Below are 23,174 nucleotides of genomic sequence, written 5' to 3'. Positions count from 1 at the left end.
GATCTAATTACTTCTTCACACCAAGTTGCAGCAAAAGCGCAGATCTTGTTAGAAAAGCCCCCCAAAATCTCCTCAGAGGAATCAAAGTTCTGAGTGACCGGGGTGGGGTTGTTACTGTCAGGGTGCAGAGCTGCTCGATCCTGGGGAGCCTTGATACAGAAATCCCTGGGACACCCAGTGACTGCACAGGACATCTGGATAGGTTTTCTGACTCCCTTATCTCCTGTCTGCTTGAAATGGGACTGTAATGAATTCCCTTGCTCTGCACCAGTAAATGTGATCTCCTACAAAGCCGTCAGCTATGGGTGGCATGAACTGGTGTAACCATGGGATGAACAGACCTTTGCCTGTTTGTGCTACTGGAAGATCTGCCTGGTTGAGCAGGGGAAAGTTGGCTTTCACACCTCCTCAGTAAGGTTAGAAGGCAGCTCATTTCCTCAGTGGTGTGGAGCTGATAAAAACTAGAGCTGGCCCAGCCCTTTGAAAGCCATAGCCTGGTCTTCCTGGGCTCCTCAGCTTCCTGGCTGAGGCAGGGAGGACAGATGTGCAGTTTGGTGGACAAACTGAAAAATAAGGCAGAAAGGGCAGGAATCCCCCCTTTAAGGGATGGCAAATGAAGAAGAAGAGATTTGGCCCCAAATTTTGCCTTTGTTCCACTGGCAATATATTATCTCCAAGTAATCTCATCAACTAAAAACATCAAGTTAAGTTTAAAATGGCTGTTTCAAAAGAGTTGGTGGTTTGTAACCCTCAGACTTTTTATTGCCAGAATTATTTGGAGATTTGAATAGCTTCATACATTTTTCTATGAATTTACTGTTTTCTGTAAAACCAAATGAATTACCCAGCTCTCTTATGGTCAGATAGGACCGGCAGTGCAGCAGCTGAGGGGTGAGAGGTCTCTTGCAGAAGTGAGTGGCTGCAAGCAGACAGGACTCGCTCTGCCAATTTTCTCCAAGCACTGTGAATGGTGCCGTAGGGTATTAGAAATGCTGCTGTCATCTGAAGGATGTTTTATTCTGCTGCAGACCAGAAAAAAAATCTTTTCTAGGAACTCAAGCCTGAATAACATAACGAATCTACACATTTCTTCGTTTTCTCCGTTATCTCCTTGTGCTGCCTCACAGTGCTATCTTTCCCCCACCCTTTAGGGTGGCTTTGGTTGTTCCCAGCGCGTGAGCAAGGGAGTGTTAAGACACTTCCTTGTAAGGAGCATACGCTGGCCTTACCTGCTGCTGCTTTGTCTTGCAGGAAGCATGACTCGCACAGATCCTGCTGCTTATCTCCTGCGGGAGGCAGAAAATGTCTTCATCCAGCAGTGAGGTAGGAGTGACCACTTTTATGTAGAGATGGGGCTTTTCAGTGGAGGGCAGGGCTTTTGCTGCTGCTGTTCGTCCTGATGTGCAAAGCCCTCCCATCAGAGATGAGATCCTCTTGTGTTAGGCATGCACAGATAGAAAGAGATTGCCCTAAATCACAAAAAATGTCAAAATAGATAAGGGGAAAGCTGGGAAAAGCTGCAGAGAATGTCCTTTTGATGGGCTAGTGACACATGGGCCCAGCAAAGTCAGTTCAGTGTGCACAAAATGAGTTTCTCAAGAGAGCAAGTGTCCAGTGCTCCTCCAGCTCAAAAGATCTGATTTTGGCACATCATTGCAATAGTCTCACATCCACTCAGTGCATGCAGCCAGAGATGACGGCTGAGCTCATCATTGCCACAGTGGTTTTTTGTTCTGTTAGTTTTCTGCCAGTTCAGTGAACTGAATTGGCTCATGGAAGCATCTCTGCTGCCAGAAACATCAGTGTACGGAGTAACAGTGGAATTAAGACCAGTCCTTCTGACAGCTGTTAGATTAAGGCAGCCACTCTGGTTTACTCACTCCCGTTTCCTCTCTTCTTCCCTTCACAGGTGCGTCCCTGGGATCCCTGAATTTCTGCAATTTGCAACAGTCCTCCCTGGTGAGTGAAAAAGTAGAGATCAGGCTTTCCAGCGCAATCCATGTGGCACCATTTGCTACTGCTGAAACGGTCTACGTGAAAGCACACAAGCAGGTGGGTAGTTTACAGCTAGAGGGGGACTCCCGAAGTGAAGAAAAAAATAAAGTGTCTAGTGTGTGTTTATAAGGGCTGCTCACAGAAGCTGGCCATGCAGTGAGAATTGATGAGGACTTAACTTACAGTCCTTCATGGGTTTATTTTCCATCAAGGATGAAGAGTGGGCTTCAGCCTGGAATTTTTAATCCAGTTTGTGCTCTCTCCATCCTGGGATTGAGATTGCAGCATCTCCTCAGCACAGTACCTGAGGCAGCTCTTAAATTGGTTGCCAGACTCCTGCAGTTCTCACTAGAGCTGGGGTTTCACCTCCTGTTCTTCAGGCTAACTGCATGAAGTGGATTGAAATTTCAGGGTTTCCTTGCGCACATGTTTTTTTCTTTCTGACGTTTAATCACATCTCTCTGCTTTCAGGCAGTCTGTTATGGCTGATACAGCATGAAACTTTGGAGGGGGAAGCCTTTGTAAAGTAGTCAAGGATTAGGAAGTGATGGTTAGATTGCCTGGGGAGCTTGTGGTGCCTGTCCCTGGAAGCTTTTAGGAAGAGCCTGGCTATGTGCTTCAGCCATGCCACTCAGCAATGGGGCCTGTTTTAAGATGGGATGTGAACTGCTTGTCTTTGCACCATTCCTTCACCTCTGCTTTGCAAACAGTGCTTGCTAAGACAATCAGCAATGACAGATGCTCATGGAATATTGCAAGCGTGTGGATAACCACCTAAGAATTATTTGGAAATAACTGCTTTTGGTATTCTGGGTTCGAGCTTCCAAACAAGAGCTCCAAATAAGTGAGCAAGAAGACGACACATGTTCTCCTGGCTGTGGGTACCCTTTGCTGAATGGGCGTGGGCAGCAAACCCATGCAGAAGCTGTTAGTAATCCTCGCGGGCTGTGATGTGGTCACACTGAACCAGAGGCTTTGTGTTATATGTGAATGCAATGACTTTACTTTCTAATATTTGGCTGGCTTTAGAAACCGTCTTCCTTTTTTCCCCTCTTGTTTTCTTTCATGAAGCTAACATTTCTTATTGGTTTGGGGTGTTTTAGTGACTAGAGAGGAATGTAGGCTTCTCAGAAGCACACGAGCTGTTTTGCTCTTCAGTAGTGTCCCTCCTCTGCATATGGACAGAGGAGACTTCGATGGAGAGAATCAGAGTCATGAGGCTAAGGAGAGCCACAGGCATGAAAGAAAGCCTCTGAAACAGGATGGAGTGGCAGAAAGGCTGCATTTTCTCAAGGGATCTGTGCATTGCATGAAATGAGATGATCCTGCCGCCTTTTCTGCAGCAGGTAATTGCATGTTTTGTGCTTTGCTTGTTCTTTGTGACCCAGAAAGTGTTTCTCTTCCCAGCCCTTAGCTCTTTCTTTGCTCTGAGTCTTTTGATTTGTTCTTTCTTGTTCTCTTCTACTCTTTGTGCATGAAGCACAGGCTAGAGGTGCCTGCTACCCCTTTGACATCTTCTCAGCACGACCGATGCTAGCCAGGCTTTGAAACAGAAGCAGCTGCAACATGGGGCCTCCCCAGCAGGTCTCCCGTCCTGCTTCCGTTCTGTCTCCGTGCACACATCCGGAGGAGCCAGTCTGTTCGCAATGCCATGACTGCAGCTTCAGCCCGCCAGAAGTCATCTGCAGTTTGCCTCCTGTGACACTGAGTCACAGGAGGGAGGAAGGTCTTGATTCACTGTCCCATGGGAAATGCTCTGGCTCCAGGCTTCCCTTAGCATTTCCTCGCTTAGACACCAGTTCAGCAAAGCATTTGAACAGAGTTCGTTGAGCTGCTGTCTACAGCTCACTGCCCTCCTGCCGCCGCCCCCCAACATGACAGAAAATGTCCTTGTGGCACTGATGGTTGTTTCCTGAAGAAGTGTCAACTGTATGAAACGGACTTGGTTGCTTTGATATTCCCTATTCATGGCAAACGCTAAAAATACTTGCTAAAAATCATGACTCTGGTGGCAGAATTTTTTTTTTCCTTTTCAGTTTTTGCAAACTCTGTCACTTCAGTAGTGGGGAAATATGCATGTATGATGGAGAGAGCATTCTTTTTTCCCCACTGCCAAAAGAAATGCAACATTTCAGGGAGAGAGGAAAACTTCCCTTTGCTTTCATCAGTAATTGAAACTTCAGAAAAAGTGTCTATCTTTTATTTTTTCTACCATTTTGGAGGAGATTTTCCACTTAGTCACCTTCTTGGAGGTGCTGGCCAGCTCTGCCTTGGCTTTGGTCCAAAAGTGTCCTTGAGCTGCAAAACTGTCCTGGAAACGTCACTAGAATAGCCTTTCCTGTGAGATTTCTGCTTCCTGCTGGGCTGACAATGCAGCCGGATTCAGTGGGATTTCCCCTGTGGTGAGTGGGACGTGGTGTGGCTGCACGGTAAATGAAGTCTCAGGTTCCTCCTGAGCAGAGGAGGAATCTGTGAAGACCATGGTCTATTTAAATACTTGAGGTTTTCACACTTGAGGGTTTTACTAGTAGGTATTATTTTAAATCCTTCACGGGTGGAAGGCATCCTTTAGATTTGTCAATCTTACAAAATAAGTTTAGTGTTTGGAGTATTGTTCTGGGACCCCAGACAACTATTTTGGGAAAACTAAGAATATAACACTGGTCATCTGGCCATGGCTGGGCAATATTGCCTCACTCCTTTATTCCTCCTTTAATCCACTGTTGGGTCACCTATGGCAGGTAGTACAGCTGGAGGTACACTGATAGTGTCACTCAGACATCAGGTGCTCTGATGGTGTTAGGGGCCACTGGGTGCCTGTCTCGGACACACAGGGAGAGGACAGTTCAGACAGGTTTTTTTATTTCCCCCCTTCCCAACCAAAAAGCTGGAGCCCTGTAGCTCCAGTTGTGCAGAACTGCATTGGGACTCAGAGAGCCCTTTCATTTTGCATTGGTGTACCAACCACCTTTGAAGGTTGTGGTTCTGTGTCATTCAAGGTGATGTTGAATCCCTAAAGCTGCTTCCTAAATCCCTGATGCCTCCTGTCTCTCTTCCTGAGACCTGCTGTGTTGCAGACCTTGCTTTTATGGAATCTGCCAGGCTGGAAGGTGCAGCCTGCTGTTCAGATCACATTTACAGAGGGCTCACGCTAGACTTAAGCCCATATTATGTTTGTTCCTCTGTGATGCTTATATTTGTCTTGTACTTTGTCTGGGAATTCGGATTGTGTATCTTGGCTGGGCTCTGTCATATATGTTTAATCCCAGCTTCTTTGCTCTCCTGCAGGGACTTGCTAGGGAACAGGAAGTAAATGGAGTGTCTTGTAGGGAGAGCTGACTGCCAGCCAAAAACCCCATCCAGCTACAAAAGCAGCTGTTTCAACCCAAAGAATCTGTAAGCAGAATTATTTTCTTAGCACCTCATCATGCTTCCTGCAGGAGCTTGGGCAGTGAGACAGGTTTTCCATCCTGGTAGGCTAGGAAACACAGGGTGCTTATTTAGTTAAGTTGCTGAATACTGCTTGGTGATCCTGTGGCTGAGAGGGCTGCGTGCAGGTGAGGGGGGAGAAAAAGTCTTGAGGCGTGAAAAGGGGAACGCTTGGGCCAAATCAATACTGGAGGCTTGGGGTTGGTTTTCAGCCTTTTTCCTGTGCCTGTTAATTCCAAGCCCCAAGTAGAGCAGGTTTGCTAACTTTTACAGCTGGATCTGGAAGATGTGTGTGTGTGTGTGCGCACATGCCTCAGGCACAGCAGAAAGAAAGAATTTTCCTAGGCTGTGACGCACAAGTCTACCTGGAGGACTGGCTTTGTCCTGGCTCCGGGGTCGGGGGGGAGGTCCCAGCTCTCCAAGCATTGGTCCTGTCTAGAACCTCTTCTACACTGAGAAGTAGCTGGAGTTAAAAAGAGAGAGCATCATTTGGGAGAAACTAATTGGCACAGGAAAGGAGAGAGACGTGCTCCCTATATCTGACATACAGGTCCCACTGTCAGTTCTCTTATGGAAAAAAATCGTCCAGACCTTGACAACAGACATAAGGAAAACAGGTTTGTTTGATCTAACAACACAGTTAAATGTAGTGGGCTGGCTCCCCTTTGCTCTTTGTTTCCCCACTGGCCCAGAGTGGGGAAATTCCTAATCTCAACACCTAGATATGCCCTCTTTGCCAAGCCTCATCTTGCCCATGTGGCTTGTGTTGAGGCTGTGACTGGGAGAGCAAAGCCTGGCAGCTATTTTTCTAAGACTGTAGCAATCCTTTGCCAGTGTCCAAGGGTCTGCTGCAGAGCTGCTGCTTCAGGGTGCTGGTATGAAGCTGCAGGGGCCTTCTGGGCAAGTCCTGGCCCAGGCTATCTGCCCCCCCACCCCTCCCACCCCAGGCACTCATGCCCTCATGGAAGGAATGACTGAACCATGCAGAAAGCAGCTCTGACACAATTTACAGCCCAGTGTGTTAAGATAATGCCAACTGGTGCTGCTTGGCTGCACTGGCTGCTTCCTCCATCATGTTGGTACTGTGTGGCATGACAGCCTGTTCATGATGCTGCTGTCACAAATATGGTTTCCCACTGTGATTGTGAATGGCATTGCTGTCCTGAAGATAGACCATGGTACTGCAGTTCACAGAGAGATCTGGGTTCTCCTTTTCTGCTTCTTTATGCCCTTGCAAGGCCCATGGGGCTCTAACTTACATTCTCAAACTCTCAATTTACAGTTTGGTCCTAGCTGGCTCTGTTGTGCCCTGCATTAGCCTCCAGAAAGCCTGTGTCATGGGACAAGAGACCTTTCAGCTGTGGAAGTCAGCCACTGTTCGAGCTTGGCCCAGATCCTTAGGTAAGGGGTAAATCTGCCTTTGTTTCTCAAACACAGCAGTAAGCACCAAGTTCAGGGTCATGGATGGCAGCACAACCACGTAGTGCAGAGCTGCTGGGGGGTACGTGTCCTCACCCCTGCCCACATATGTCTCCCTTTGGGGAACGGTTACAAAATTGTTTCTCTGCAACTTTGATGGCACTTGCTGTCTTTTATTGCACTTCCTTTTATATTCATAACTTTAGTTGATGATGGCAGTAATTCAAGAGTGATGTTACAAGCAGTCAACTGCTACCAGCCTTGCTGGCCGGCTGCTTCAGGCCACCATTTCAGAAAGCTCCAGAAACAGGGTGCTTTCTGAGCTGAGCTGAGGCTGAGCCTCCTGAGCTGAGGCTTTATTGCTATGAGCAAGCCTTGATTACAAAGCAAATGTTACTTCTAGACCTGATTGAATTCTGTGGCACCCTTACACATGCAGCAGGATGCAGTATACTTTTCTTCCTGGCCCAAACTGTTGGATATCACTTGCTGTGTCAGCCTAAATGCAGGGGTGAATTTCATTGGGTAAAGTGATGCCTGCATATGGATGAAAAACAGATGAAAGCATAATGTGAGCCAGCAGCTAGAAATTAAAGTTAGATAAATGTAAGCTACAAATAAGGTACATAGTTTTAACAGTGACTATTTAACTGTTGGCACTAATTACCAAGGGATACAGTGGTGGTTCTGCCATTTGAAGCCTCTGAAGAAAGCATGGCCTGCTATCTCAGCAAGAAGAAATTTGGGACATCAGATGAAATTTAAGAACATTTTTATGCAGGAGACCAGTATGAACATTCCTGCTGCCCTCTTAAAATCTAGAAATCTAAAAATAGTTGTTTTAAAGGCACTCAGCACTCTTTAGAATAAATATTCCTGTTCTGTGACAATTCCTCTTTCCCTCTCCTTAACGCTGGTTTCCTAATATATTACTCTGAGCTGGTGGATGGTAATCAAAACCGGTCATAAGCTGTGTTCATTAAATGCTGCGGTATGTCTGTATAATGTAGAGTGGTATTTTATACCCAGATGTGAAACAGAGGCTGGTCTATGAAGAGGCTTCATGCTGAGGTCACAGCTTGCTGAGCATTTCTTTTGGTGGCAGTATGGTCAGAAGCTTCTCCTTCCACTCCTGCTCCTTTTCTGCTTTCTTGTTTTCTTGGTTTTGTTTTGTGTTTTTTTTTTTTTTTTTTTTTTAATAAAGCTCCCAACACCATCGTATGTCAGAAAGTGATTTCCTTCCGGCTGCAAAGGCTTTCATCTTGAGAGCTTTCTCACTGACTTTCAGCCTTGTCTGTTGTCTTAGGGCTGCCTGAATTTGTGTCTCCAGACCAGTCTGGGAATGGCAGAGCTGGGGGATAAGCTGGCTGTTGCTGAAAGAGGCACCCATTGGGAGCTCCTTCACTGGGTGGGAGGGAATGGTCATGGCCAGAGATTAATTTAGGACCTCAGCCAAGGTCCTGGCCAGTGGCAACCTCACTGCACTCACTGCCTAGGTCAGGGCTAACTGTGTGAAGGGGCGCTGATGTTTCTGAAGGAGGTAAGACAGAGAGTGATCTAGTGACAGGAAGGTCCAAACTCTTTCTTGATTTAACCTGAGATTTGGGAAATTAGTGGTTTTGAATCCTTGTGATCCTTGAATGGCTTTGGTCTATGAAAGGAAGTCTGGGCCTCCTGAAATGCCCTGTGCCACAAACACAGTCTTACTGTGAAGGACTGTATTAAAACTGGTTTCCTAATTGAGTTTTTGTTTGCTGGATACTTACTAAGTGTGAGAAACCTTCAAAATTACTCTAAATGCTCATTTGTAGTTTTTTAAAATTTGATTTTATGTGTCTCTAATCCTATTACCTATTTTGGGCTTAGTAAATAAAAAAACCTCCAACTATTTCCTTTGACTTGCTGAACTTAAGGGTGATGTCACTGTTGTAATCTAATATCAAAGCATCACAGCACTATGGACGTGTTCATCCTCTCAACAACCACTGAACTGCTCCAGGCTAACCAAGGGGTGATAAAATATGCCTCCACTTAACTGCAGGCATCTATGTAGAAGTATCTTCCCTTACCTGACATTAGCCAGGAAACCTCTCTGGCCTGCCCTGAAGGGGTGGGGTCCCTGAAGTCTGTGGATTGCTGGGGAGGTTATGATGGATGCTTCTGTTAAGCTGTATTCTGTAAACACACCACCTTCTTCTCCACCCAGTCATTGCCCTGCCATCTCCTCCCCACTCTCCCAAATATCTTCTGCGTAAAAGAAAGGCACAATTCCAAGGTCAAACTTTCGAATTCCTAGGTGCTGCTTATGCATGCTGTTGAGTTGCCCAAATGGTATTTGAAAAGTGCTAAGGATCTCTGAGATAATACAACGGATCGTGAGATCAGCTAGACCTATGACACCCTCACAGAGAAATGGAGAAATGTTGGAGGTCAAAGGTTTGAGTAATAGGATGAGGAAGTTACAGCCCCGTGTCTAAGTCATGATCTTTCGTTTTGCTCTTCTGAGAAGGGGATCTTTGTGCTTTTAGAAGAGCATTAGTTTTGCTTTCTAAGTGTTGCCTTTGATTTCAAAGGGAGGAAAAGTGATTGTAAAAGAGGAACGTTTGTCTGTGTTTTCTTTCTCTCCTTTCTGTAAAAGCCTTGTAAAAGCACAAGTCAGATTCACTTCTGGAGAAACAGGGCTAAGTCAGAGGGGGAGGCGAATATGGTGCTTTCCCACCTCAACAGTGAATTTTGGCCTGATATTGGCAAGTGACCTCTAGCTCCCATCCTGCTGTGGGTGACCTCCCGAGTCCAGACTTGGAAGCTTCCATACAACAAGCAATGGAGCAGTCTGGGATACTTCAGCCAGGAAAAGGGATGATTTTGGGGGGACTGTAACAGAGACCTACAAAATCTGGAATCGCATGAAGAGAGCAGATAGGGACTGACTGTTCCTACCTTTTCCCACGCAAGAACTGGAGGCCAACAAATGTGGGCAGTGGGGTCAGATTTCAAACAAATGAAGGGAGGTTGTTCTGGATGTACCAGGTAATAGACCTGGAGAACTTCTCATCAAAGGGTGTTGTGGGTGAAAGGTGTATACTTGTCTTCAAAGGAAGACAATAGTGTTGGAAAGCAAGATTTGTTAGGGATTGCTAAATAGACAAACCATCTAAGGCCAAAAAAAGTCTCTTCAGCTGAAAATAATTGAAGGCTAATTAAATAATTTGTGTTTAGGGAGGGAAGTACCATATATTTTTGGCCTATTCTTATTCTTTCCTAGGTGTCAACTCATAGTTTTTATTGGAGACAGTAGTGGGCTAGGTGGACCCTTAGCGTGGGCCTGTATGGCTGGTGTAGGAGTTCTGAGACAGTTAAGCCTGGAGACAATATTGTTAAGTTTTTTAGTCCCCCAAAAGAATCATCAGCACAACTAAAGCTTTCTAGAACATCCCAAGGATGGCTGATCTCCTTAGAAATGGTTTCCAGGCTATTTCTAAATTGTCTGCAGTCTCAGTGATTATTTCCTTAATGCCCTCCCTCCCCACATAAGCAGTAAATGAGGACTCAGCTTGCACAGGGAAGTATTCCCTGGGGTGTATGAGGACTTTGGAGGAGGGGTAAGGCTGTCATGCACAAGAGGGGACAGAAGAGAAAGGGGAGGTCTGGGTGAAGGTGCTACAGTGGGACTTCAAAAATGTAATGTTTGGCAAGCTGTATTTTCTCGGAAAGTTTCACCTGGCTACAAACTGATAGGTGGTTGGGAGAGCTGGGCAAGAGCCCACACAAGCTGGACCGTGCTGAAGTAGGAACTGGTGGTGAAAAAGAAGCTCTGAGCTGGAAGGTGTGGACATGTCTTATTGCTCTGTTTGCTCTTGAGCACAACCAACCCAAAGGAGCAATGCTGGCTGTTGGTTTTCTCAGAATGGGAAGCGAGGCTCTCTCCTTTCCAGGTATTGGTATCAGAAGGTCTGACAACTCCTGAGAGTGATTTTTGAGGGACTCCTTAATGTCATGTCTACATGGACTTTATATCAGGGAAATGCGTATTCCCAGAACTGTTTTTCTGAAAGCAAAGCTGCTCGATGTTTCCCTTTATTTTTCACTTTAAAAAGACTAACTTCATAAATTTGGAACCTGGCAGAACCTGCCTCTCCCTTTGTGAATGCTATAGTATACTCATGCAGCCAGTTCTGCATACACAGGGAATCAGGGAGCAGGTGACTTCAACTTAACCTTCCCTCTGAGCTTGAAGAACAAGCCAAGGCAATACAAAAGGGACCTTCTAAGAGACTTGTGCAGCTGCACAGCCCTTATACTGGCCCCATGATCTGTTTATCTTTTCCCTTCAAGGAAGTGTCAGAGTTAGGGGAAGCTCCCCCAAGTGGGATGGCTTAAAAGACTGTATCCTCTGCTGGGAAGTGCACATGCTTCTTTCTTTATAAGCCATTTGATATATTTTTCCTCTCTTTCTTGCTCTTCCCCTCCTCCCCTGGCAGCAGGATCTCTGGCTGTTGCATGCTTTTCATTAAATCTTGCTGAATGTAAGCTTGTATGTTCTGACACAGGGTCAAAGAGTACCATGGCAGGGATAAAACTGAGCAACAGAATGGAAAGCTTTTTCTGGTTTTGATTACTGGACATCGCCAGTTATTGCGGAGTGCGTTCTTGGCTGGGGTCTGAAGACTAAGTTAAATATCACCCGGAAAGGAGCGTTCCATGATGCTCCTGAAACACTGAACTTCTCCTCCTGAAATATGAGGCGGGGTGTGTGTGTGGAGTTGTGTCTTGGCCAATTTCCAGCCTCTCTAATGCTACTGTCGCTCTTATCCCACATGTTCTGCTTTTGCAGTATCCATTGAAGGAGGTTATTTAACTTCCCTTGCTGATAGGAACAACTGCCACTGTTGTGGTGTTGGGTTTAGGTTGTTTGTCTCTAATGAAAGACCCACGCTTAGCGATGAACTCAAATAACCAATTGCTTACTCAGCTTTGCAGCTCTGTTATCTGAAGGTGTAATCACTTCCTGCATCGTTGTTTGTCTTTGCCTCCGTGCTGTTGCACTGATGGTCTGGGAGGCACCGTGCTGCTCCTGCAGCTGCTTTTCTCTGCCCCCAGGCACATCAGCATGTGGGGAGGAAAAGCAGTTCCTGGTTATTGCTGCATCTTCTTTCAATGCCTTAGACGCAGGCTGCTCTGTAACATGGAATATGGTCCCTCTTACTTCTGAGGGGGGAGGACAAGGAGCCTTTATGTCTATTGTGAAGACTGTGGAGTTTGCATCTAAGGGGGGCAGTGGCAAAATCCATCTGTAACCTCTGGGCAAGTGCAGAGAGGCAGAGGAGGTGTAAGTCAGAGGGGTCTGATCCCCAGTTACCTGGTAGGAGCATTTGTACTTAGATGGCATGGGATCTGCAGGCATCTCTCTTGGTGGCTGGCTGTGATACTGGCCAAGGCTGCAGAGATGAAGTGGCAGGGCGCTGAATGTACCTAATAGGACTTAATTGCCCTGACGAGCCTGCCATGGGGCCTCCCCTGCCCATGGGCTCAGGGACTCCATTTAAGCTCAATCCACGACTTTCAGTTGCTCCCTGAGCTATGGTGTAGAGGTACCTGTCTCCCACTCCATACAGCCATGCCTGTGCCTGGACATGTACCTCAGTCTGGGACCCTGACCCATGGACTGACTTCCCAGTTTGACGTCGGACCTGCCTGGTGACCACTGGACTGCGTCTGACCCTGGTTACTGTCATTGGAGCTGACTCTGACCTGCAGTTTGACTTCCCGGCTTGACCTGCCTTATTACCACAAATGATGTGGACTCTTGGTTGACCCTGGCTGCCCTCCCCAGGCTTGGCTGCTGGTCTCGCTTATGTCCTGTGGGACGGGGCCCTGGCTGGCGAGTCCTGCCCTGCCGGCTGAGTTATCCTCCTTGACTCCTCATCCTGTAGGGAACTGCTGGCCCTTGCTGCTCCCTGACCCTTGAGAGGTCTCTATGGAGAGGTGATTCTTTGGAAAGAGTCATCTTGGTGTGAAACACTTCCTCAACTAGTAGCACAGCAAAACAAGAGCATGTGGCTTCGGGGATATCCTGTCTGCACACTGGGGAAGGTGACACCATGCATCAAAGCTGTGCCTTCCTTCAAATCTCAAGTGCAGTAAATAGGTTCTCACTGGCTCATTAGTTGCAAAATTAGTTAGCATTCCAGCCGTGGGATGTGATGTAGTTCTTAACCCAGCAGGCTGGCCAGGCAAGAGCTTCTTTCCACCCTCAGGAAAGGATGTTTGGGGATTTGGGGTTTTGTTTCTTGTTTGCTTTTTAAGCTGCTAATACTTCTAGTGCTTTCTGATGGGATCAGCAATCTTCCCTGTACTGTGGGGCTTGCAACCTCCCAGGACAAGAAGAGAAACCACTCTTTTGCAGAACCCTTGCTTAACAGGTTCCTTGAAAAATATGAGGAACTCGTGATTGCTCGCTCCTTGGAAGCAAAGATCATGACAGATGCATTTACAGAGAAGAAACAATAACAATCAACAATAGACAGGAGGAGATGGCTCCTCTGAGAATAGGAGCCAGACTAAGGGAAGAAAAATGCTTGGGTTAGATAAGAAAGTTTTATGAGAAGGGGGAGAAAATGCCACTAAAGCAGGGGTGGTAAAGGAGGGACGACGGTGGCGAGCAGCCCCTGGGGAGGGGATGCGCCATGTCAAGAGGCCACCTGTGAAGCAAAGCCTCCTCACTGGTAAGACTGCCATGTAAACTGAATTGCTGCAGCATTGTCCCATGGGAGACCAGGCCCAGCTAAGCAAAGCAGTGCCTTTTGCCCTAGGGCGGCTGTCTCAAGGGAGGGAGCAGAGGTTTCCTCGCAAGAGGCACTGCCAGGTCACCCCACTTGCTTGGTGTTCCTGATGGCAGCGGTGCGTCCCTCCCAAAGGGCAGGTAAATACACAGAGGCAAGCGTCTGGCAGCTTCTGCCAGCTGTTGCTGTCTCAGGGGGATGGAGACAGCTGTACAGAGGGGACTAGCCCTCCCAAAGAGGTCTGCATGGGGCTTGCAGTGCAAGAAAACTCTTCTCACCTGTGATTTGTAGTCTTAATTCAGCACTGTTTTGTACAAAGTCCCTCCTGCTCCCCTCTCTTCCCTTGCTGAGCTTGTCTCAAGCTGATGGCAAATAAAACCTCTTTTTCCCCTTTTCTGTGAGGCTCCTAACTTCACCTGTGTTTGCACATAGTGGAGGTTGCAAGCTCCTGCTAAACCTTCAGAGGTTTATAGCAAAATCCTCCCACAGGCACTATGCACCTCAGAGGGCAGAGTATAAGAGGTGTTCTGGTGATGGCTGGGAGATGTCCATGACCTTTTGGAGATCCCCATTTGTCACTGAAAGGTAAGGTGGACTAACTGTGTTGTCACTGGGAACCTCTGCTCTCTTCTTTCTTCCCAAATGAAGGGATTTGGGTGACCCAGCAGCCCCTGTTGTGTTTACGTGCTGTAGCCCCAGAGGAGCTTTATTGGATATACTACATGCCGCTCACAAGGCACAGGTCCTTGTCAAAGTAATAATTCACACCATGTTCCTCTGAAGCTTTTCTGACTATTGTGGAGACAAATCAAGGCTGAAGAATCTTATTGTTGCAGAAAATAGAGACAATTGTCTTTTTCCCACACAAAGTTACAGAAGAGTGCTGTTGTGTTGCTTGAGATTTGGGACTGGATTAAGCTGGAAGTCTGGAACTGGGGAGATGTGAACAACTTGAATCAAAGCTGAAGAAAATTTTCCTGTGATCCCTTGTGAAACGTAATTCACTTACCCAGATAATGGATGTTGTGTGACTCTTAATTATTGTAAAACCAGAATGTGTTCCTGCTCCTAAACTTAGTTTGCTTTTTTCTTGCTCTTTATTGAGCAATTTCTTCCTTTGGAGATCTTAAATATTGTCTATATTATTACTGTCACTATTCTGCCCAAGTCAAATGTTAAAGTAACACAACCCTGCTCTGATTATAAATAAGATCCTAAAATTATCCCTAGCTTACCTAAGTTTGGGCTTCTAACGTGGGGACTGCATTGGAGCTGACCTGGTGTTGGGAAAGTATTTCCAGCTCTTCAAGCACTGCAGAGATCCTCTGTCAAGGCTTGTTCTTATAGCCTAGACTGTCCACAGTGTCATCACAGGGGGAAAAGATGGGTTCTTAGTATGTGTTTATCAACTTGGATGTGTACTACCAGGTCAAGGTGGATCCTAAGGTCCCTGTCACCTCTAAATTGATGTGCTAACATGTATACAGAGCTCTTGCATGTACAAGATGTCACCTACTACCTGAAAGCAAGAATATGCATTTCTTTTCAAATAGTTAACAACCACTCAGATGTGATGTTCTCCTTTGCTAGGCTGTCCTGGGCCAGTATAGCAGGTGTTGGCCTTTTGAGGAAACTCTGCTCTGAAGTGGATGTTGCTCTAGGTGAACCCATTTCCCCTTGTTCCTCTTTACCATATGGGTGGGGATGTGGCTCCCTCTGAAAATTATGAATCAGCTAAAGATACACAACACTTCTTTGGGGAGACCTGACTGTAGTAACGATCTCTTGCTTCCACTCACATTTTTTATTCTATTTTGAGGCAGATCTAAATTACCATCCAGGAGTTGCATATATTATCATGACTTAAAAATGTCTTTAGGGTACATTTTCTTATGTAATGCTGATTTGCCAAACTTACCTCCACACCAGTTTGCAGATCTTTCCATCCAAAACTGAGATGATATGCTTTCAGATTGACCAAAGAGAGTATCAGCTCCTGAATTCTTCTGTGCTGGGATCTCACAATGAGACAGATACTGCCGCTAGCTCCAGAGAAGAGCTAGATTTTGCATGTGTTGATCTAGAGTAATGGTAACCTTAAGCTGCCCATCACCTGCAACAGCTAGGATGGATTCCCACATAATCCTACCTCCCCCATCACTGGAAGATCTGTGGGATGAGAATGCTTTCCCTCAAACACAGATTCTGGCTTGTGCAAAAGCCAGGATTCGGATGCGAAAAGGTTTTATAGCAAATCTTATATTCCCAGTGGGTCTGGTGTTGAAAGACTGCTACTCTTAATTAGAAATCCCTCGACCAGTGGTGTTTACCCTTCAATATATCCACCCATTTCATAAATTAAAAGTAGCTACATGTTCAACTAATTGTTTCTTCAATATACTTCTTACGGTGGATGCTTCCTTCCATGCATCATGGATGCATGATACTAACATGTTCATTGGGAGGGGAGCTGTGAATTAGCAGCTCTGCGGTGGCCACAAGCAGTTATTTTCTTCCTTATTTGATTCTGCATGATGCTATTAACCTGATACCTCTTCTCTTCCTGGGATAAACTATAATCAGAATGTGGGGAGTAGGAATCCTCTCTTCTACTGATTTTGTGTGAGCCTCAGCAAACTCTTCTGTCTCCTTTCCTGTAGTTGTGAAGTAGGCTATTAGTAGAAGTAACTTGCTGCTTGAGTCAGCGTGCGTGGCTTGACCTGGAGACTCCTGCGTCCTGAACCTCAGACAGCAATCTTTATCTACAAGCCTGGATCTGTTATGGAAAACATTAACAGGTAGCTATCCTCCAAAATGCAGAAAGTTATGCATAGCTATCTTTTGCAGCTCTTCCTTTTTGAAAAAAAGTTGCCATCATTGATTAAGGATTGCTCTGAATTGAGTGATTTGCTTTAAGATGGCAACCACATTTCCAAATACTGTGAAATGTTGGAGGTGTAAGAGAAAGGTGAATAAGGAAAAGCAATTTTACACCCCTAGGAAGCTTGACCACAAAAAATATAGCAGATGTTGCAAAATGCTGTAGCTGAGAAGTGACAATCACACTTTTCCAAAGTGTGCTCCAGGTAAATTTGCTCTCTAGCTGGAAGGTGTAACTGGAGGAATGATTCCAGTCTCTTAACTGAATGAATACAGTCTTCCTTCCAACGTTGCTGACACTGGTGCTTTGCTGCTCCCCTTCCCCTCTTCAGTGCTAGAGGAAGGATGGGGCCAGTGGCTGGTTCTCTTTGCTGTCTGACAGAAGGTGAATTCTGCCAGTACTGTAGAGTGAAATACAGAAGTTAGCTCAGCGTGTGCCTGGTTGCTTTACAGGATCCTTGTGTTGCATAGGAGTGATCAGCACTCATATGGGGTATGTGGCTCCAGCCCCAAACATGTAAGGGTGGTGGCTCCCTCAGAACATTGGTAGGAATAGGCTGTGAGGCAAATAATACCTTGGAGTATGGAAAAAAATTCATCAGGAGTCATGTTAAGATCGATAATGGGAATGAAACTTTAGTCTTCATCACAATGAGATATGAACTCTGGGTTGAAAATCTGCTACTCCACAGAAACAGAACGGCTAGTTGATACCTGTTCTTATCTATGAGATATGTTGTTGGCTTTTCCACCGACCTTCTCACGGCTTCTTCAAACAGCTGGATCAGCTTGTCTTGTGCTGGCGTGACCTATTATTTATCAGCTCATTATCAAAGGATTTACTAAAAGCTTATGCCAGAGGCCAAAGGGTCAATATCCAGGAACATCTACACTTCTTCCATTATCCCTAGGAGGTGAATGGTATGTGGCATTTGGCCCTTGAAGTAACCTGACCATGTGAGAGGCAAGCGCGACTCATCTGTGAACTCAAAACACAAATGAAGTGTGTAAATGGCTGTGTGCCATCATTTGGTTGATCCTGAGTAGGAAGTTAAGTGTTCGCTTACTCACGGCTCCCAACTCTTCTGCTGTCCAACCCCAACCCCTCTAGTGAACATAAAGCTTGCAGTGGTATTGAGGTGCTGAGAGACAACGAGAAGAACCTGCTTACTGTGGTCTGTGTACTCAACTTTCTTACCTCATCACCAAGAAATACTTGAGAAAAAATTCAATGGCTCAGCCTATCAAGGTGATTTCTGAAGCTCTTGCTTAGTTATACACAAAGGACCCATGGGGTGAATACATTCAGAAACACTCCTGACAAAATGGAAGGCTGAGGCCTGTCAAATATGCAGCAGATGCAACAACTGAACAGCCCAGGTGATGCTGGAGAGAAGGAGCTTTTGTTATCTAAAAGAAGGCAAATATTGGCTAAGGGCTGCAGCTTTGAGACGTTCGTCTTCAACCAGAACCAGACATGGGATCAGAAAATTCTATTTGTTTCTGTCTTCCTCATCAGTCATTTAATGAAAAATAATTACAATGGATTGATCTTCTTGAATGTTTTGAGCTTTTCATCCCAAAGCCAAAACCCATCAGGCACACTGCTGCTGCTTTTCTCTTGTAAAAAGGTCACATCTGAACAGATAGTCCTTCAGAGTTGAGTGTTGGCAGGAATAGTCACTCACATCCCAACCATGGTCTCCTCCTGTGTGCGACAGACTCATTAATGTTCAGAAGCTTCTGTATTTTTGGATAGCTGGAAGCTGAGCAAAATCTTCAGTTGATACCTCAAGACATACTAATTGGTAAGAGATTGAAAAAAGGGACAACATATTATGAATTTGACAATCCTGTTGGTGTAAAAAATTGCATTTTTCAAAACCTTTGAATTTTGCAGAAAAGAACTTGAATCTGCAAAATTCCATTTTTTTTTTCCTGAGAAATTTGATCTTTCATAAAATAGAAACTGTTTCATAGTAATTGTTTTCTTTGGTTCCTTCTGCGTGGGGAGGAACTACAGTATTCTGTGATGCTGAACAAGATGTACTAATAGAGCTATTAATCCTTTATTTCTCTCTGTCCCACAAGAAATTTATACCTGTTGAAAGGTTGAGTAGACTGTTGAAATGCTTCCTTTTGGCATTGTGTAAGTCCAAGGGAGCTATTGAAATGGAAATCAGGCTCCCAAACCGTCACCCACAGAAGGAAGAGAGAGAGATCTTGATTGATTGTTTTTCGTTAAACAAAGAGAGAGAAATGGGCTGAAGTTTTGGTGGAGGAAAAATGGGCAAAATGTCTTGAGGATTACACTTGGTTTGGTGCTTTTGGTCGTGGAGAGGCACACTCTATTCTTCAGCAGCCTATAGCGTATTTTCCCAATGAAACACCATTGCGGGGGCATGGAAAACAGGGTCAAAAAAACACAAATAGGGATGAGACTTGTCATTGTCAAGAAACCCTGTTTCTGAGGATTTATGGGGAAAGAGTGTCATTTGGTTATTGTGAAAGAGCAAAGCAGTCTTATCTATGCACCAGCCTTTGAAAAAAATGATGCCATGTCAAAATCCCCCCGCATTCTTTTTCAGTGCATTTGTTTTCTTTTCATCAAGAGTTTTGGGAAGTACGATGTTGTGGTTTTCATCTCTTAAAGCTGTAGTGCCTTTTTGGATGTTTGCCCCACATGGATCAAAATTGTGAGCAGGGAGACTAACGTTCTTTGTCCATCATCATGTAGTAATTTGTTGTGCAAGACTTGACTCTAAAGACAACTGGAGAGGTCTTTGTCCCTTTCCAAACTCCTGGAGATCTCTGAGCTCTAAGCTTCCCCTCTAGAAAGGACGGCTTGGAATGCAAATTGTTCCGGTCAGGGTTTTTTTCCCCTGTAGCTTTTATCAGAATGGCATTACTTTTGTATTTCACTTTTTACCTTTACTTTTCCCTCTGTTCTGAGATGTTCCATTGCCATTGTGCCCTCAGAAGCACCTGAGGGCCCTGTTTCTCTACCCATTCCCGAGATAAACCAGCCTCAGACTATGTGTCCAGTGAAATTGTCATTACTTGATCCTGGCCGCAGTGTAAGGTCTTTGCCAAAGAGATACTTGCTCTGAGAACCAAATATATTTTCACCTTTGAAGCTCAAGCAGCTTAGTCAGAATTAATTAGAAACACACAAGTGCACATGTTCTGGAGTGGCTTTTTGCTGTTTCTTACACAACGAATGTGCTAGAAAGTAATTTTTATTGTAATGCTGACTGCTCAAATTGAAAATTACAGTTGTTTTTTTGCCAGAGCTGGGTTTCTAGATGATGGGAGGCGTTAAATACATAAGGTGTTGCTGCATAGCATGTCACCCTACCTCTAGCTCCAAAACCAGAGAAGGTATTTGCTAGATTGTTCTTTGTTATAAGAAGACTGCCTACCCCTAAAACTGTACAAGAGCTTGAAATTTAGAAATATACCCCAAATAACCCAAAAGCATCGTTGAGTGCATCACTGATGATGACACATTCAGAGCTAATTGTACTGTTGAATTATGTTAACAGACTTTCAGGGGAAACCTAGATTAAACTACAACTCCTGTGAGCTAGGGACAGTGACTCTGGAAAACATGCACCATCTGGGGCCTGCTTGTCTCCAGAGCTGCTTTTCTGTCCCTGGATCATCAGTAGGTGAATTCTCCCTGACTCCCCAAGATTCAAGTGGGGAAAACCATCAGAACTTGTAAATCTTGGTTTCCAAAATGTACTTTGCCAACTCTGCTGAGCAGGGGCTTGCAGCATAATGACACTTTGATAGACTTGTGCTCTTAGTGAAACCAGTGGTTGTATAGTAAGGGAAAGGTGAGTGTGGAAGGGGGAGAAAATACTTCATTTTGAGCTGCTTTTCCACAGGGCACTTCAGCTACCTTAAAAGCTTTAGATCAAAAAGTCTGAAAGAGCAATCTGCAAGACAGAAGAGAGCAGGAGAAATGCAGAGCACCAATGGCTGGGAGTGCTGGAGGAAAAATCCTTCCCACTGTCTGGGAAGCCCAGCACTTGCACACTGCAGAGGAAAGGGTGAAGTGCAGCTGTCCTGGACAATGTCTTCTAGGGAAAATTCCTTCTTGGCCTGAAGTTTGGCATCAGGAGACAGGTGAGACATTCCTCAGTCAGCCCTTGAAGGAGGAAATTGAAAGCAGAGATAGGAACAAGCTGTGGGCAATCTGAATTGCTTTAATTATTCAATTAACTTTGCACCAGTGTGGGTGATGAGAAGATGGAGAGTTCTGATAATGCAGTGAACGATTACTAGGGAATCCTCAGGACTTTCAGGACTTTTTGATGACTTGCCTGATAAAAGGACTGTACTGAAATGAAGAGCAGAATCATTGTAGGAGCCCTTCAAGTGCTGGGTTAAAGAAAGATGGCAACTAATGCTTGGGAAAGAGGTTCCCCTAAGCTCCTAGGCTAACCTTACCTGGGCTTCTTCTGCTGGCCAGGTACTGTTACTCTTTTAAAGCATTTTACTCCCCAGTTGAGTGGGGTCAACCTGGGGTTCCTTACAGGCTGCACCTGCAGTCTAGTTTTCAAAGCCATTGCACAGAATGCTGTCATCCTTTCAGAACAGTGACTGGGGAGAAGCAGTGACAGCGGATGGCTTAGGAGATGTGAGCCTCAGCAATGACTGCGCCTGGCTTTGCCAGCCCAGTAGCCAGGAAGACGGGGACAAGATGAGCCTAGCCAGGGGTGAGTGAGCTGAGCTGTTTTGCAAAAGCTTGGGCAGACACCTGCACCTCTTGCGCTGCCAGGGATTGCCTCCCAGTGTCTAGCTTTTGGTCTTGGCTGTAGATACCAGGAGAGGTTTGCATGCATTCAGTAATGGTAGGGAGGGTCAGGCTTCCCCTGCTTTCCTATGTGGTGACCCTAGAGCCAGGTACTCTAAATGGAGTTGTCTAAAATGCATATAAATAGGGTACTTGGAGCCCTTAGCTTTGTAAATAACTGTTTATAAAGGCTTTTGAAATGCAGTGATTCTGTCAGTGCTGCTGTATTCAGACTTTCTACCCTCTTTTTCTGCTCTGTTGCAGAAATAGCCATAAAGCTGTGCTTGAAATAAAGCCCAGCATACCAGATAGATGGTTTTGTGGCCTCAGCCACCTGGTGTAAGGCAGGGTCACCAGGGTCGTGGTGGGTTGACTCATCTATGCCACGGTGGGATCCACTAATTGCAGTGGCAGGTGGTAACCGTTACCTTTGATTTGGTGGCTTGGGGAGCAGGGGAAGAACTTGGATCTGAGTCAGACTGGGGAAGAAGGGCTCTCTGAAATGAAGTTAGAGCTATGCTGATTGAACAGGTTTGGAGTTTCTTTGCTTTGGGAAACTTGGTCACTTTGCAAGTGTGAGAAGGGGAGAGAAGGGAGAACACGCCTGACTTCTCACACATGTGGTAGGTTTCTACTATTTTTATTTTCCTTCAGTCTCAGAGACTGACGGACCCTAAATAGTGTAAGTCTGGGGGTCAGTGTGTGTGTGTTTAAAGGCTGGGGCCAAGCTGTGAAGGCATCTCTCAAGGAAGAATACTTTTACTGAGAACTCAGACCTGCTGCACCACTTAGACATTCACAAGTCTATAGGGCCTGATGAGATCCACCCAAGAGTACTGAAGGAACTGGCAGAAGTGCTCACCAAGCCCCTTTCCATCATTTACCAGCAGTCCTGGCTAACTGGGGAGGTCCCAGTTGACTGGAGATTAGCAAATGTGACACCCATCTACAAGAAGGGCCGGAAGGAGGACCCAGGGAACTACAGGCCTGTCAGCCTGACCTCGGTACCAGGGAAGCTGATGGAGCAGATCATCCTGAGTGCCATCACGTGGCATGTAGAGGATACCAAGGGATCAAGCCCAGCCAGCATGGGTTCAGGAAAGGCAGGTCCTGCTTGACCAACCTGATCTTCTTCTACAACAAGGTGACCCGCCTAACAGATGAGGAGAAGGCTGTGGATGTTGTCTATCTAGACTTCAGTAAAGCCTTCAACACGGTTTCCCACAGCATTCTCCTGGAGAAACTGGCTGCTCATGGCTTGGACGGGTGTACTCTTTGCTGGGTAAAGAACTGGCTGGATGGCCGGGCCCAAAGAGTGGTGGTGAATGGAGTTAAATCCAGTTGGCAGCTGGTCACAAGTGGTGTCCCCCAGGGCTCGGTGTTGGGGCCAGCCCTGTTTAATATCTTTATGAGTGATCTGGAAGAGGGGATCGAGTGCACCCTCAGCAAGTTTGCAGATGACACCAAGTTGTGCAGGAGTGTTGATCTGCTTGAGGGGAGGAAGGCTCTGCAGAGGGACCTGGACAGGCTGGATCTATGGGCTGGGGCCAACTGTATGAGGTTAAGCAAGGCTCAGTGCAAGGTCCTGCACTTGGGCCACAGCAACCCCATGCAACGCTACAGGCTTGGGGAAGAGTGGCTGGAAAGCTGCCTGGCAGAGAAGGACCTGGGGGTGCTCATTGACAGCCACCTGAATATGAGCCAGCAGTGTGCCCAGGTGGCCAAGAAAGCCAATGGCATCCTGGCTTGTACCAGAAATAGTGTGGCCAGCAGTAGTAGGGCAGTGATCGTGCCCCTGTACTGGGCACTGGTGAGGCCGCACCTCGAATGCTGTGTTCAGTGTTGGGCCCCTCACTACAAGAGAG

The 23,174-nt window shown here is 46.0% G+C and overlaps 1 long non-coding RNA gene across 2 annotated transcripts in view; it reads left to right on the top strand.

Moving 5' to 3' along the window:
• Positions 1-1,264: 1,264 nt before the first annotated feature.
• Positions 1,265-23,174, top strand: part of LOC142415667 (uncharacterized) — a 121,070-nt gene continuing 99,160 nt past the window's right edge. Inside the window, exons 1-2 of one of the 2 annotated variants that reach the window (XR_012777497.1) lie at positions 1,265-1,323; positions 1,910-2,052. This is a non-coding gene — a long non-coding RNA (uncharacterized LOC142415667). Of the gene's footprint in view, positions 1,324-1,689; positions 1,805-1,909; positions 2,053-23,174 lie in introns of those variants that run through there. The other variant, XR_012777498.1, reaches the window with a different exon arrangement.

Source organism: Mycteria americana, chromosome 11 (genome assembly GCF_035582795.1).
Source record: "Mycteria americana isolate JAX WOST 10 ecotype Jacksonville Zoo and Gardens chromosome 11, USCA_MyAme_1.0, whole genome shotgun sequence".
NCBI classification, from domain to species: Eukaryota; Metazoa; Chordata; class Aves; order Ciconiiformes; family Ciconiidae; genus Mycteria; species Mycteria americana.
The sequence above is the reverse complement of the archived record's forward strand: the minus strand, read 5'-3'. Positions and strand labels throughout refer to the sequence as shown.